Here is a 7317-nt window from a genome sequence, read left to right on the forward strand (position 1 = left end):
CTCTATCTGAAAATAGAGCTCCCTTTCTATTTAGTCTCAGCGTGTTGTTGGTTTGCTTCACAGCAGTTGACTTTAGAAAACATGTATTTGTTCAGTTTTTTTTTTTGCCTTTCTCCTTCACCTACCCACTTAAGTATAAACTTCAAGAGGGTGGTTTTCAGGTTCTTTTTGTGCACCCAGCATCTGGAATGGCCACTAATACATCACTACAGGTCCCCAGTAAGTGTTTTTTAATGGATAAAAGAAAGGAAAAATGAGTGGGCAGATAGGAAGGAGGACTGAGTCCAAATTCGGTCTGGCAGTGGGATGTTAGCTTTTGTATAGCTTTGTGGTCTAGGTGGACACACCAGCTGGGATCCCTTGCAGCAGATAGAAAACTCTGCCATGAGGAGTGAGAGATATGTGATCTCACCAGGGACAAAATCACCAGCAAGAGTTGAAGAGTTAAGTCCAAGTACCCGCTGTCAGTCAGTGCTTCATCTGAAGAACTGCTCTAGGTTCGGGGAGGCCCCGTGCCCACCAGCAGGAGCACACTGGACTTCTGAGGCCCTGTCCAGCTAATGACCTACTGGCCTCATTATGAAGTTCAACCTTCATCTTTGTACTATTTCTTTTTCTTGAAGAGTTTTCTTTATTTATTCTCTTTTGTTCTTCTCTTTATTGCTGTGTTTTCAAAGCATTTGTATTTTCCAATCGTCTTATTCTAAATTATATTTAGTATCATTTCAGCCTATCGTGCTTTATTATTCTTTTTGATATTCTAGTTGGTATTTTTTATTGGAAAAAAAAAGGATTTAGAACCTTTATTTTGCTTCTACAAGCTACTTGTTTGGATTAGTCAGTTCAGGCTACTATAACCCAATACCATAGGCTGGATGGCTTAAACAACGGAAATTATTTCCCATGGTTCTGGAACCTGGAAGTCTGAAATCAGAGTGCTAGCATGGTTGGCTTCTGGTGAAGGCCCTCTTGCTGGCTTGCAGACAGCTGCCTTCTCAGTAAGCCTTCGCATGGTGAGGAGAGAGACAGAGAAACAAAGATAGCAAAGTCTCTGGTATGTCTTTTTTTTGTTTTTTTTTTTTTGAGGTGGAGTCTCGCTCCGTTGCCCAGGCTGGATGCAGTGGCAGAATCTTGGCTCACTGCAACCTCCACCTCTGCCTCCCGGTTTCAAGCGACTCTCCTGCCTCAGCCTCCCAAGTAGCTGGGACTACAGGTGCATGCCACCACGCCCAGCTACATTTTTTTTTTTTTGTATTTTTAGTAGAGACAGGGTTTCACCACACTGGCCAGGCTAGTTTCGAACTCCTGACCTCAGATGATCTGCCTGCCTCAGCCTCCCAAAATGCTGGGATTACAGGCATGAGCCACTGTGCCCAGCCAGGTATGTCTTGTTATAAGGGTACTAATTATTCCATTAGGAAGTTCCCCCACATGACCTTTTCTACACCTATTTACCTCCCAAAGTTCCCATCACATAGGGAGTTAGGGCTTCAACATACATATTTGGGGATGGGGAGCACAATTTAGTCCATAGCACTAACTATTTTATGGCCGTCTTTCTGTTTTTTCATTTCTTTCATCTTTTTTTTTTTTTTTGCTTTAGTATAGAATCTCATTTAAACCTTCTTTTTATCTCCTAGAAGTGGCTACTTCATTTTTCATTTCCAGCTTTATTTTAACTATTTAATTTTATTCCTGTTTTTATTTCTATTGTATAATTATATCATTTAATTTTTTAAAATGTCTATTTTACAATTACATGATTTGCTTATGCGTTATTGCTTTCTTTTTGTGATTGAGATTCTGGGGCTGTATAGATGGAAGCTCTGATGACAGTTCTTTTTCTGAGGAACAGGGATCAGTTCTTTTTCCACCTCCAGCTGATCATTTATCATCTTAGACTCCACATTCCCTCATCCTAGAGCAGTAAGCAAAAGATTCCACCCTCCCTCTCTCTCTACATCTGCTAACTTGAGGGAGATACATCTGAGTGACTGGAAGAAGATTACCACCTCACATCATCAGCCCTCCACACCTTCTGTGAAGAAAAGCATGATGCATGATACCTGAGCTCTGCTGTGCAGCCACCATGCCCCACAGAGGTCATGACCACAGGACTTATTCTGCGAAGAGGAAGAAGCAGGGTAAGATAGTCCATCTGGGGAGGGATTCTCCATGCGGTCTTTGTTGGGGACTTCTTGCATGACCTGTCTCCCCTCTTGAGGATTGCCCAATCAGTGCCCTGAACATAGAATATTCCCTTTTAATGGAAGCTGGGTGCCAAGTGACAACTTGGCACCATATTCTCCTTCCTTATTAGGAGAAATCTTTTCCTTATTCTGGGTGCACAGTGAACTTCCTTGTATTGCTTTGGCATATGCATTGTATGGTACCTGGCCATGCCACCAGTATATCTGCCCCCATAGGAAGAAAACAGAGTCCCTCTGCTGCAGCATGAGAGGGGTGTATGCAGTCCATCACTCTGCATCTATTGGGATGAACCCACTAGCTGCAGGAGAGCAGCACACAACAGATTTTGCTGTTTCTCTCCTATGAGTAAAACATTGTTCCAGCCAGTGCCTTGTATGTTGAGTGTTCCTTGACAACTCCAAACCCATAGTTGATGCAGTGGGCCAAGGTCTGTGGGCTTCTACATCTGATGATTGACATCGTCATGCTCTTTGGATGCTACATGGTGGTAATCCTTACTTGGGATTGGCCTGACTGCTCAATAGTATTTTAGCAAACAAGCAAGTAGTCTTGAACCTCCATTTACAGCCCTTGAAAGAAAGCATGAAAACCCATAAGCAGGGCACAAAAATCTTTCTATAGTTAGTAAAAATAGATCAATTTGACTTCAATATACTAATTATCACATAGACTAAACGTTCTTGCAGTTGCTTGTTATATAGTTCTCCCTAACTCCCCCACCACACCCTATAAGAACAAAAACAACAACAAATTCAGTGTATTTTCTATTACCTCATCTCCCTCATCAATTGCTTGGTTTAACTTTGAACAACTCATAATTTGATATAATTTAGTTTAATATTGTACTTCTGTCATTTTCATCCCATTGGCTGAGAGACCAAGTACAATATATTTTTTGAGCTTTCTAATCCCAAGGTAATGGTTAATTTTATGTGTCAACTTGATGGCCACAGGGTACCCAGATATTTGGTTAAACATTATTCTGTATGTGTCTGTGAGGGTGGTTTTGGATGAGATTAACATGTAAATCAATAGACTAAGTAAAGTAGATTGCACTCCCCAACATGGGTGAGCCTCACCCGATTTGTTGGATGCCTGAATAAAACAAAAGGCAGGGTAAGAGAGAATCCTCTCTCTCTGCTGGACTGTTTTCTGAGCTGGTACATCTGTCTGCTTCTAAACTTGGCCTGGAATATAGACTATTGGCTCTCCTGATTCTCTAGTCTTTGGACTCAGACTGGAACCACAACATCAGCTCTCCTCCAGTTGACAGATGGCAGATTGTGGGACAACTCAGCTTTCGAATCATGTGAACAAATTTCTTATAATACATCACTCTCTCTCTGTTCTCTTTCCCCTCTCCCTCTCTCTCTGTCTCTACAGATAGATAGACTGATAGACCTGGGATACATTCACACACACACATGCACACACATACTATACTATTGGTTCTGAATCCTAACTATTAGGTTGATGCCAAAGTAATTGTGGTCTTTGCCATGGCAAAAACCAAAATTACTTTGGCACCAACCTAATATTAGCCCTTAGTTACCTCATCTGAGAAATACTAGTCATGACAGTGTCTAACTTATTAGGTCATTGAGGAAATAAAAGGAGAAGTAAAATCAAAAGTGCTTACCTGTATTACCAGTGCTCAGTAGACACTAACTTTCATTATTCAATAGCTCTAGAAATTTATTGAAACTCCTCACAGCAAATTCAATTTATTTACAGTATTGATGTCATCAATCAATTTCAGTCCTCCTTTCAGAATGTGTGCTTCTTCGAATGTCCTGGTGACTCTCTCAAGTTATCTATCAGTTTACAGGTGTTCTATGGAAATCATATCCCAGTGACATCATTGTATGAGGTCGGGATGTTTTTCCATCTCTAATGTGATTTATTGTCTACTTTGGGAATCACACACAGTGTTCAGTGAAGAAATCAGGTCAAAAAAGGACTCTCGGAGAGCTCCTGTCTTAGTTTCCCCTGGGGATCCTGGCAAGGGTGCAGGCTGCCACTTTCTGAGTTTTATATCAAAACTTCTCAACCTGCACCTGGCACCTAAAGAATGCTTATTATGTTGGGTCTTTGATCAAACGACCACAAAGTGAGGGCAAGAGGAGAGGGGATGCATCGGGGATGAGGAACAGATGGCATTTTCTTCCACCTATACAAAGGGAAGTACAAAGCAAGCAGATTCTGTGAAGCAAAGGGAAATATGAGTTCTAACAACACCTTGTGTAAGTTTTTCCAGTTGCCATATTTTGTTTGCTTGTTTGTTTGTTTGTTGTTGAGACAGAGTCTCACTGTGTAGCCCAGGCTGGAATGCAGTGGTGCAATCTCAGCTCACTGCTGGGAACTCCTGGATCAACCTCCTGGGCTCCAGCAACCCTCCCACCTCAGCTTTCCAAGTAACTGGGACTACAGGTGTGCACCACCATACCCAGCTAATTTTTGCATTTTTTTGGGATGGGTTTTCGCCGTGTTGCTCAAGCTGGTCTGGAACTTCTGAGTGCAAGCAATCTGCCCACTCTGGCCTCCCAAAGTGCTGGGATTATAGGATTGCACCACCGTACCCAGCCAGTTGCCATATTTTCAAACATACCTTTCAAAGAGTCATCAAGAAAACCTATGGATAGGTCATACAAAATGTTTTTCATGACTCAGATATATTTCCTTTACAAGTTGAAGAAATACAAGTACTTACTCTTTTAGTTGTATGCCACAACAAAGGTGTAAATCACTTAGTTGCCTGCTACCTCCCTGACTTTCCATCTTTTTCCCTTAGGAGCTATACAGTTGTCATTTATCAATGACAAGTTGGTTTTATAGGCTTATTATCTGAAGGGGGACTCAGTCAACTATTATCTAACTCAGTCACATATCATCTTCAAATCTGTGAACTCCTTCACATATTTGAAGTTCAGAAAGGTCACATATAAAGTGAGAGAACTATCTATTTGATTCCTTTCCAGGTCATTCTACATGGCCACCACTATGATTAAACAATGGAAGTGTGAGAAGTCGGGGGGAAATAATTAGGCTGGATAAATACTATGGCCCCTCACACTGTGCTTCATGCCATGAAAATGTTTCAGGCCAGGCACGGTGGCTCACACCTGTAATCCCAGCATTTTGAAAGGCTGAGGTGGGCGGATCACGAGGTCAGGAGATCGAGACCATCCTGGCTAACACAGTGAAACCCCGTCTCTACTAAAATTACAAAAAATTAGCTGGGCATGGTGGCGGGTGCCTGTGGTCTTAGCTACTTGGGAGGCTGAGGCAGGAGAATGGCGTGAACGCGGGAGACGGAGCTTGCAATGAGCCAAGATTGCACCACTGCATTCCAGCCTGGGTGACAGAGTGAGACTCTGTTTCACCAAAAAAAAAAAAAAAAAAAAAAGTTTCAAAAACCTTTAGGCATACCAAGTTTGCAAAAAGCAAAAATTATACTTTACACACAGCATCCGGCACCCAGGTCTAGATTATAATGTTAACCAAACAATGGATGAGCAGATCCAAAGTTCCCTGACTATTCAACAGAAAGCAAGATTTCTGTAAAAGCTAAAAGCTACAATAAAATTCAGACTAACAAGATGTCTTATATTTAGTAAATACTTGATGTAAACGTGGGGATGGATTGCATACTGTAAGTCATTTAAACAACCAAATATCAGCATCCAAAGAAGCAATATAATCCATCTTGCCCAAAAGGTAGCTCCACTAGTATGGCTAAAACACAAACCATAATTCCATGGGATATTGAATTTATAAAGAGGTATAGATAACACAAGGGTGGAATGTATCTTCCTGTGTTTTATACTTCTCTTACATTTGCTTCATCATTAAATATTTTGATAAACGTAACAATATAAACTGTTAAACATAATTTTGTAAACAAGGGAATTAAAAAACTTACTAAATATGAATGCACCATATTGATGCTTTAACATTATAAACAAAAGCAGGTTTTATTTTTTTTCCAAGCACACACTTAGATAACAAGTGAAAATTTAATTCAACTGGGATTTGGGGGTTGCATAGCTTTTAATATATTAATATATGTGGAATTTCTTTTAACCAAATGCATTAGTTGCTTTTTAAACCAGGTACAATGAATATATTTAAATAATTTTTAAGAATATAAGAAACAAGAGGGTTTTATATAGAGATGATTAGAAAGAAATGAGACTGATTTTTCTTGTGTGTTCTTTAAAGCTTACTCTAAAAGCAATTAAGAGAGTTTTTTTTTTTTAATCTTTAGCATCCATGGAACATACGTATGTCAGTGCTCCAATTTTAGCCTCCAACCAAAAACTGCCTCATGATCTTAAACTAACTCACAATCTCTAAGTTCCAGTTTCCTCATCTGTAAAGATAATAATAGTATTTAACTTATAATTTTGTGAAGATTTTAAAAGATGATAAATATCAAAAGTTTGGCATAGTGTCTGACTTACTATAAGCACGTAGTACCTTCTGGCTGCTTTCATTGTTGTTATCATTATTAATCCCTTTCAAAGTTTATTGGACTTGCTAAAAGTCGGTATTTTTACTTGGTATCAAGCAACTTCTGATCTTACCTTTTTAATAACATGATAGCAATTTATGATGGGTAAACAGATTATTTGGACAGACTATTCGGACAGACTATTCCAGTAGCAAACTTCAATGCTTTTCTAATATGCAGATAAAAGTATTTCAAAAAGGGAAAATATATCAGCAATATGAAGAAAACACATGAGGAAGTGTGTTGATAATTTTATATCAAATTAGGAAAAGTTAGCACACTGTAACATTCATAGTACTGAGTCAGTATAGAGTATGCAGGCACTGCAAATATTTTTATGCTCCGTGTTTTGGATTCTCTTTTTTCCATTTATGAAGAAGGAAAGAGTAAAAGAATAAATGGTACCATTGACTTGTTACTGATGATCACATGTGAATCACTCAAGAACAGCCTGCAAGAGGCCTTTGAATCCTTACTCAGTTGTGCTGGTTTAGAAATCCTTAGGGATTAGCTTCTCATTGACGACTAAGCCTGGGAAATGTCTTGAGGGTTACACTTAGTACCCGTTCTTGTTAATAAATGTTATAATACTT

The sequence above is a fragment of the Nomascus leucogenys genome, chromosome 22a (assembly GCF_006542625.1).
Source record: "Nomascus leucogenys isolate Asia chromosome 22a, Asia_NLE_v1, whole genome shotgun sequence".
Lineage (NCBI taxonomy): Eukaryota > Metazoa > Chordata > Mammalia > Primates > Hylobatidae > Nomascus > Nomascus leucogenys.